The sequence below is a fragment of the Anabrus simplex genome, chromosome 2, assembly GCF_040414725.1.
Source record: "Anabrus simplex isolate iqAnaSimp1 chromosome 2, ASM4041472v1, whole genome shotgun sequence".
Classification (NCBI taxonomy): Eukaryota; Metazoa; Arthropoda; class Insecta; order Orthoptera; family Tettigoniidae; genus Anabrus; species Anabrus simplex.
Genome location: NC_090266.1, coordinates 685,128,542 through 685,138,711, shown reverse-complemented (window position 1 = coordinate 685,138,711; position 10,170 = coordinate 685,128,542). Strand labels below are relative to the sequence as shown.

The following is a 10,170-nucleotide window of genomic DNA, read 5'->3' as shown; positions in this document are numbered from 1 at the left end:
GAGTTCCTTCAAATACCACCGGACTGAGCCAGGATCGAACCCGCCAACTTGAGCTCAGAAGGGTAGCGCTCTACCGTCTGAGCTACCCAGCCCGGAAGTTGCGCAGCCTCTGAACAGTATTTTGTTGGTGCTCTGATGGAAAATTAACATTTCTTATCAATGGGATGATAGCAGACACGTGAAGTTTCTCAAAGTCAAGTGGTTGATATATTCGGTGTAATTCCACTCTCGGTTGACCCATGCTGGTGAATGAACAGTCAAGTGTCGGTGAGAACAATCTATTTTTATTGTCACAGTCTCCAAAACCTACAACTGCGCATCGTCAAACAGCTGGGATGAAGAGAAAATGAAAACAATAAAATATCTAGCGATAGATATTTTTAGAAATCTGGCCTGATTCCGCAATGCGTCGTCATGGATACTTCAAGGTATGCCGCATATTAAGGATGCCTTTACTGTGAGGCACCGTTAGGTGGGTCATATGTGGCCAGGTTCAGTCTAAAACGTACCACTGAAAATTGCAATCCCATTCTTTACACCACCTTGGCAATGTATATAGAGTGAGAGGCTAACTCCATGGAGAGTCATTAGAACACCATTCTCAAATTACTCTGAGAGAGTTGCATATCCAGATGTTGTCCAGAGGCACTTTGTCTGTGTCGAGTTGGCAGCCCTCGCTAGTCTAAACATAAGGTCCCCGTCTCTGAGAGCGCTTGCCGAGACGAACACAAGCCAGTTTCGGGAAGTGTCAAACCCGAGGACTATGTGCTGTGTTTTCCTGCCTCTCCTCGAGTGATTGAGTAGACAATGGTCGTGACTTGTCTTCCTTTCTGAGGTGTGTATTCCAAATGTGCTCTGCTCCACTTTATGATTCCATATTCTCTTCTGCCTATCAAATACACTTGTCCAATAACAATCACGGATAGATAATAGCCTAATAGTGAATTGATAACTATAATGTAGGACCTGGGAATCCAGGAGGGGGTGAGGAATAATAAAAGTCGTATCTTTACTTCTGTTTAAATCAATCAACGCACTCAAATGTCAGTTGTGTGACAGTGACGGCGCTGACTGTGGTGGGATTAGGGATGTAATGTACCGTACTCGATGTCAGTTGTGTGACAGTGTTCTCTGTAGCGAGAGATTTAGAGATGTAATGTACTCGATGTCAATTGTGTGACAGTGACAGTGCTCATTGTGGTGGGAGTGTTAGGGACGTAATATACTGGATGTTAGTTGTGTGACAGTGCTAATTGTGGTGGGAGTGTTAGGGATGTAATATACTGGATGTTAGTTGTGTGACAGTGCTAATTGTGGTGGGAGTGTTAGGGATGTAATGTACTCGATGTTAGTTGTGTGACAGTGCTTATTATGGTGGGAGTGTTAGGAATCTAATGTACTCGATGTCAATTGTGTGACAGAGACAGTGCTAATTGTGGTGGGAGTGTTAGGGATGTAATGTACTCGATGTAAGTTGTGTGACAGTGAGAGTGCTCATTATGGTGGGAGTGTTAGGGATGTAATGTACTCGATGTAGGTTGTGTGACAGTGACAGTGCTCATTATGGTGGGAGTGTTAGGGATGTAATGTACTCGATGTCAGTTGTGTTGACTGCGTTCTGTGTGGTGGGAGAGTTAGGGATGGAATGTACTCCATATCAAATTTTATAACCACTGTAGACCGCGAAGTTGATGAGTATGCGGCATATATTTTGAATACTGCTTGATAATAGTCTTCTTCTCCTGCTTTTCTGCTTCTGTTAACACTACTTAATCAGTCGGTCCTTTGCCTCACACACCATCTGGTTGCAAGCATTTCTGTTTTCTCTCCACTGTATATAATATATGACCTTTTCATGTCAACCATTACACTGTCCTTCCATATTGTTCTTGTTTATCCTCTTTGTCTTATCATTATATGTCTGTAGTCGTACTTTCCTTTCACCATTCGATTAGTGTACATTCTTTTAACGTGTCCAAACTACCTCAGCCGATTTACTTCGATGTATACTGATCATTTTGGCTCTGAATACGATTCACTCAATTCCTCATTTATTTTGTTCTTTGTCCCCAAACCCCATCCACCTGGATCGGGCCAAATATCCTTTTTTTAAATATTTTTCTTTTAAAAACTTCCAACTTACTGCACAGTTGCTTACAGATTGATGTATTGAAGTGAGGCCTGGGCTTAATAATAATAATAATAATAATAATAATAATAATAATAATAATAATAATAATAATAATAAACCGGACTGAGTGATTCGGACGGTGGAGTGCTGGTTTCTGAACCCAGTTTGGTAGGTTCGATCCCGGCTCCGTCCAGCGGTATTTGGAGGGGCTCAAATACGTCATCCTCTTGTTGGTAGATTTCTTGGCAACTAAAGGAACTCCTGCGGGACAAAATTTCGGCACCTAGTTATCCCTGAAAAATTATTATTATTATTATTATTATTATTATTATTATTATTATTATTATTATTATTATTATTATTACTATGGGAGATTTGGGGACGAGGTAGTGCAGTGGTTTAATCACTCGGCTCCCAATTCGGCTGTCCCCAGTTCGAAGCCGGGTGTTTTCAAACAACCTTCAATTGAAGCATTTAACATTAGCATTATAAAGAGACGGACATGATATTATACAGTACATCGATTCACCATCAAATTCAATTATACACATTTCAAACATCACGTAACCACGTGACGTGTGCAAGAAAATTATTTCTTTCTCTTGGTAAAAGCTTCGTTATCTCCGTGTACAGTTTTATGGGAACAATACCTGCCTTCTCCCAGGCCCTTTCGCCGTCACCATAAAAAAAATTGCAGGACGGGCAGTATTGGGATGTGGGACTGGACGACTGGGTGGAAGGGAAGAACAGCCTGTGCTTAACAACAGGATGAGATGAGAAGCCCGTAGCGCATGAAGCGAGCAGGATGGGACGGGAAAATGGTGTCTGATTTGCAGAGCCCTATCTTCTGTTAGTACCTAGCTCTGGAGCCTCGGTTAGGTCCACACCTCATATTTTTAAATAATTACAAACGGAATCAAACCATCATCACCCTGGTCTCCCCTCTCCTATACTTCTATGGCCGAGTCCATTATTCTGCTAGGTAATCTGTCCTCCTCCATTTGCCTCAAATGATCCACCATCGGAAACATAAGGCTTTTTCCATACATTTTATTCCTAACTTAGCCTCTATCTCCTAATTCCGAGTCCCCTCCTCACATTGTTCCCAGCCGTTTGTTCCAGCAATCACTATCATTACTTTCTTGTCTGTTACTTCCAACTTATGAATTATGTATCCTGAGTCCTCCGAGCTTTCACTTACAAAGAGAAAAGGTGATGTTTTACTCCGTGCTGTCAATTTACATCACGTTTGGCAAGGTCTTTGAAAATTTCTTTTTCCCAACCATCAAGAGGCCTCCCTCTGGGCCTCTTACCTCTCTCACAGTATTTATGCTCGTGGAGCCATCTTTGTCACATGTCCATTCCTTAGTAAAGTGCTTAACTCTAATGTTGTCCAATCCAAGTTGTTGCCAGATATTTTCATTCCTTGTGTATCGCGTAGGCCTATTGCATCTCAGCATTAGCTTTGTATACCAGCACCGCTACTCAACCTGGTACTCAATTTTGGTGTAGGCTGAGTAAACCTCAGGGCCATGTGCACCTTCGGAAGTGAAAAACTCATCCACTATCCTATCGATTTCCTGCCTCGGTCAGGCAGCCTCTATATGTAAAGCATATCGAATCAAAATATGCAGAGTCCATAATACAGTATATAAGTTTTCAGTGCGGGAGGAGAACTAAGGCGTTAATAGATCATAAACTACTAAACACTTTGAAAAGCTATTAATGCCACGTTGTATAAAGTAGGCGTAAATATGGTAATCAGTTCATGTTTTCTACCACAATTATTGGCGGAAATTATTTGGAATGAGTGCTTTTTGGTTTATGTTTAAATACTGTCCACACAGTAGCTTTTACCTCCAGATTAACTTTTTTGTATATTTTTTAAAATCACCGAAGTTGTGTGGAATTTCTTGGATAAAGGACATACATTATGCTGTTAGTTCCTAGTTGACTCACCGAACTCGATAGCTGCAGTCGCCTAAATGCGGCCAGTATCCAGCAATCGGGAGATAGTGGGTTCAAGCCTCACTGTCGGCAGCCCTGAAGATGGTTTTCCGTGGTTTCCCATTTTTACAGCAGGCAAATACTTGGGCTGTACCTTAATTAAGGCCATGGCCGATTCCTTCCAATTCCTAGGCCTTTCCTATCCCATCGTCGCCATAAGACCTGTATGTGTCGGTGCGACGTAAAGCAAATAGAAAAAAAAAAGCTAGTTGACTCTCTTCTAAAATTCTCCCTCTTTCATACATAAGGAAAAGCGAGATCTTATTGGAGATACAGGTTTGAAATAATGCCATAAAGTAGATACTGTCGGTAGGGATGTGCGCGAGTGAAGCCTGGAATCGACAGCGTTGACTCCATCGACTCCGATCAAGACCGACTCCAATACTCAGAACTTAGTGCTACGTTAGATGGCGATTCGAGAACCCGAGCATGTTTGAAACGTGGGTTTCTTATTTCCGTATGCAGTCGGTATAATTTCATGAAAGTTGACGATAATGATTAATTTCTTTGTAGATTATAAGTGTGCGAGTGTATTTATATGTGTAGTGGACACCTAGGATCTGTAGGCCTAATGATACGCAGAGAATTTGTTTTCAGCGGTTGTGAACCGGGTTTAAGTCGAATTATCGCAGTGCCTCTCATACAAATATTCTTAAGTTTTCTAAGGAATAAAAGCATTACGAGAGAAGTGGATCAGGAATATACATCGTGACTATTTTGAAGTCAATGACAAAACAGTAGTGCGCATACAACATTTTGAGAATAAGTCTGAAGTTAGAGAATACATTTTCCTAATTCTAAACGGGGAAACTATTCGTATTCCTCGAAAAATCTCATTTAGATAGATGATAAAAGATGTGGTGATGTTCCGTCAGTGTCTAAGTGCTTCAAAGTGTCCTGTGATTTAGATGAAAGTGTATTTTACAAGGATCTGTGATTGCCGCGGACAAGTTTGGCTGGAACTTGGAGTGTAATAAAACCTGTAAGTGTGGCCGATGGAACAAGTTGGAGAATTTGGTGAGTTGTCTTGCCAGTTATAGTAATTTATTTATTTAACGTATGGTTACAATTATATCACAATATATATATATATAGTATAATAAGATATAGGCGTAGCGTGCGTGCCTCTTACCCGGAGGCCCCGGGTTCGATTCCCGGCCAGGTCAGGGACTTTTACCTGGCTCTGAGGGCTGGTTCGAGGTACACTTTTCCTGTGTGATTACAATTGAGAATCTATCTGACGGTGAGACAGCGGCCCCGGTGTAGAAAGTTAAGAATAACAGGAGAGAGGATTCGTCGTGCTGACCATACGACACTTCGTAATCTGCAGGCCTTCGGACTGAGCAGCGGTCGCTTGGTAGGCCATGGCCCTGCGAGACTGTTGCGCCATGAGGTTTGGTCTTTTTCACAATATAACTATTTACAATACTGAACTAGGAAGGGTCACAATGAAAGATTTTAGATTTGTACAGTTTATGTACTGTAATTAACGTAGCTTACTGCAGGCAGGAAGAGCTCAGCTGGATCTCCTGAGAAGGCTGTTAGTGGACAATCTTGGATAACTTTATATTTTTTTTTTTTGCTAGTGGCTCTACGTCGCAATGACACAGGCAGGTCTTATGGCGACGATGGGACAGGAAAGGCATAGGAGTTGAAAGGAAACGGTCATGGCCTTAATTAAGGTACAGCCCCAACATTTGCCTGGTGTGAAAATGGAAAAATACCTTCAGGGCTGCCGACAGTGGGATTCGAACCCACTATCTCCCGGATGCAAGCTCACCGCCGCGCGCCTCTAACCGCACGGCCATCTCGCCCGATAATCTTGGATAATTATAGTGACAAAATTGAGTCTCTCTAAACAAAAAAAAACTTCTTTGTTGATGTACATTATTACACAGAAGAAATAGTGACTTGGAGGGATTAGCTGGGTTTGTAATGCAGTACCAACATCTTCCGATTCATGCTGTGGTTATCTGTCATCAAGTAGACTATATCAAATTGAAGCTCGTCCATATAGGTTAAAGACATCAATGGTTACGGTTTTTTCCTTTTTTTTCTCTCTTACAATTTGCTTTACGTCGCACCGGCACAGATAGGTCTTATAGCGACAATGGGATAGGAAAGGGCTAGGAGTGGGAAGGAAGTGACCGTGACTTTAACTAAGGTACAGCCCTAGCATTTGGCTGGTGTGAAAGTGGGAAACGACGGAAAACCATCTTCAGGGCTGGCGGCCGTGAGATTCGAACCCACTATCTCCGAATGCAACCTGATAGCTACGTGACCCAAACCACGCGACCACTTGCTTGGTCAATGATTAGAGTCAATTGAGATTTGTCATTCACGTTCCTCAATGGGGAAAGATCTAGTGTTTGAGCGATTCGTTACTAAATTTACTATGATTGTGTGTGTTACGGGAGTGCCATGGAGCACAGAGGTGTAAGAAGGTTCGGGCGTGAATGGGTGGACAGAGAAAAGATCAAATCTTAATTTAAAACTCTAAAATTATAAATTTTATTTCTTTCCCGGGTTTCCTTTTTTTTCTGAATTCTGATTTAGATGAACAACACCAAATAATAGTTGGATAGACAAAGGTGAGTTCGTCAGCTCAATAGTAACAATAATGATTTGACAATGCTAAAACAATCAGGTACACAATAATTTACAGAGTAAGCTTGAAGCTCCCAAGTTACCAATTTTCTAAAGAGCTCCACTGCTCCATTCAGTTGATCCTTCAGGCGATTACTCTCCAAACTCATTACAATCAAGCCTCTCCAAAGCACAATATAAATTTTACATTAGATCAAAAACAAACAGTTTCCTCGTCTTATTCGCTCGACGGCCTAAGTTACATTTAAATAGGCAAGTTAAACTTTAACAGAGGCAATAAGTGCCCCTTCTACATGGCCTTAATTAAAAAATATAAAATATGTAATATATCGGCCAGAAACCAAAATGTTACGAGGCGAACACTTGCAATCCTTTGAAATACACTCGACAGTTCTTAAAAAACCCTATATGGGCTTATGGCCCGAAGTTACAGAGGCTAAGCTTATACTACAGAGGTGACTAGATGCAGAGAAAGAATTAAATACAAAAGAAGAGATACATTTTAAAGTTTTCAAAATCATAGTCACCCCAGTACCAAGTTGAATGGGAATTACAAGAGGTTTAACCCTCTTTATTCCCTAAGTTAGAATAAAGTCCTTAGATTTGTTTGAAAATTTACATTGAAAGTTGATTTACATTACGAAAGAATTTTGAAACATTCCCCTCAAGTCAGCTTTCTGAGACTTTCTGCCATTACATCGAGCTGGTGGGCCTTTCGATGACGGGCGATACTTGCCCCCTGCCTCCGTTATGAACACACTCTACACCTCTTGACTGGAGCGATGTGAAAGGCAACATAGTCCAAAAGGTCGCAGCTTTTATAGCGGAGAGGAAGGTTCCAGAGTTCTCTGGGCCGAAGCCCTGTACACACCCACAATTCATATTGGCTAATTTAATAAATATCCAAAATTTGTGATTGGATGAAATTTTAAGAAGCAGGGAAGAGATAAAAGTGCTAGTAACCTTAGAACATTAAAACAATCTACGCAAAAACATAAGTTTAGAAAACTTATAAATGCCAAATTTCTCTTGAAAATTAATATTGTCCATCGTCCCACCAGAGAGGGCACATAAATCGATAGTAGAGACAACTGAAGATAAAGTTCGAAACGTCTTCAGCTAGACAGTTCACTGATCGTATAAGAGATGGCCTTCTAAAAGGCGCTCAGTTTGAAAGTACGGATAGGTTTACCTCCGGTACAGTGTGAAGTGCTATTATGCCATATGGCAACATACGTTTTAAGAGTTTCCAGAAAGCAAAGATTATGATATCCAAGGCTCTTAATTAGTTTAGCATAATGTCGGGTGTACTTTCCTCTCACTGGGTGCTGAACATTAGAAATTACCCACCACTTCGAAACTAGGGCAACAAATTATGTTTCACAGTTCTCATGAGAGTGAATAAAATGGGGAATTTCGCACCTTAATTTATTTTGAAACATTCTAAATGATTCTAGAAATATAATTTTAAAAGTTTTGTCACGTATTTCAATCTATCCAGTGAAGTGCAATCTAGGAGGAAACGTTATATTACTAAGCGAAATTTTTAAATAATCAGTTTGTTGATCTCTCTTACTGTGGGCTGTCCATTTGTTCTGAGATAATATAAGTTATGTGATTCTAGTTGATTATATGTTATGGATAGTCATTGGCGAAGGGTTTTCATACGTGCAGCACTGATTTTCTCTATGATGGAATATTTATCATGTTAAATTACCGCCATTGGTATAATGTGTACGTGATATTTTCGTGTTAGCCAATACCAGCAGCCCGTCTACTTTGGCCACCACGTTTTACTTGTGTTACGGTCTGAGTATTCGAGTCGGTGTTCAAGTTCACTTTCCCTGTAGGTAAGAGTGTTCAAGAATGAAACTATCGTTAACAAAGACGACGAGCGTAATGGTATAGTTTCAAACCGCACTGACGGCAGCCATGAAGATGGTTTTCTTTGGTATCCCATTTTCACACCAGGCAAATGCCGGGGCTGCACCTTAATTAAGGCCGCTTCCTTCCCACTCCCAGCCCTTTTCTATCCCATCGACTTCATAAGACCTATCTGTGTCGGTGCAATGTAAAGCCAAAGAAAAAAGAAAAAGTATAGTTTAAGTAAGCGTCAAGTCAGAAAGTGTCAACAAAATAGACCACAGGCATTTAACTTCATGTCTTTATTTGTCGAGATCAGGAAAATCGTAAACAGATATTGATGGCAAAGCATTATGCCTTTAATAGAGTTAAAACAATGAATGATAAAACAAATCCAAAATGGGCAAAGTCATGGAGAATAAACACATTTCCAACATAGATAAAACCATTAAAATAAGAAACTGCTAATTAAGCCTTGACCAAACTCGCCAGTGTTGACACCCATACATGTTGGATGTAAGGATAATGCTCAGGTAGAGGCAGTGACTAATACTGGCGAATTGCTGACATTTATCTGCGATAATAAAAACATTTACAAAAGGATACAAAAGTTGACAGCTAGAAAAGCAACTGGAATTGATAAGATTTCGGGGGATATAATTAAAGGCAATTGGCTGGAAGATAGTGCCGTATCTGAAATACTTATTTGATTATTGTTTGCATGAAGGAGCGGCGCCAGGTAAATAGAGAGCTGCTATAGTAGCCCCGGTGTACAAGGGAGTGTGATAAACATAAAGCGGATAATTGCAGGCCAGTCAGCTTGACATGTGTTGCTTTGAAGCTCTGGGAAAGCATTCGTTCCGATGATATTAGACACGTTTGTGAAATTACTAGCTGGTTTGATAGAAGACAGTTTCGGTTTTGGAAAGATTATTCCAGTGAGGCTCCACTTACAGGATTCCAGCAAGATATAGCAAATGTTACAGATTGAGGAGGTTAAAAGTGCTGTATCTCTATTGATCTCTCCAAGGCTTTGGATAGGGTAAGCCATGGGATACTTCTGACAAAAATGAGGGCTATTGGACCAGACAAAAGAGTGGTTGGATGGGTGATTACATTTACAGAAAAGATAACTCAGAGAATTAGAGTAGGTAAAGCGTTATATGATCCTGTAATAATTAAGACGGGGTCTCACCGTGTAGTATTATTGAATATTTATGTTTTATTATATTTATTATTTACTTATTTATTTATTTATTTATTTATTTATTTATTTATTTATTTATTTATTTATTTTACTATATAGAGTAGTAATTTAGTTACAGGATTGTGAGCGACTGCAGAAAGACATCAACAATGTTGTGAGATGGAGAGCGGTCAATGGTATGAATGCAAATAGGTTGAAAAGTCAGGTTGTAAGTTTCATCATGTTGATGGCGTGATAGGAACTCATGGGGATCACTATAAGTATCCAGGTGTTAATATAAGGAGTGATCTTCATTGAAGTAATCACACTAACAAGGTTCTAAATAAAGATTACAGACCTCTTCACCTGGTTATTT

At 40.2% G+C, this 10,170-nt stretch overlaps 1 protein-coding gene across 6 annotated transcripts in view; it reads left to right on the top strand.

Moving 5' to 3' along the window:
• Window positions 1–710: 710 nt before the first annotated feature.
• LOC136864371 (uncharacterized) overlaps window positions 711–10,170 on the top strand; it is a 366,118-nt gene continuing 356,658 nt past the window's right edge. For 3 of the 6 annotated variants that reach the window (XR_011017770.1, XM_067141278.2, XM_067141283.2), the window contains exon 1: window positions 711–835. The gene's annotated coding sequence lies outside the window, so the exon portion shown is untranslated. The remainder of the gene's footprint in view (window positions 836–10,170) is intronic. The other 3 variants (XM_067141279.2, XM_067141286.2, XM_067141284.2) reach the window with 3 other exon arrangements.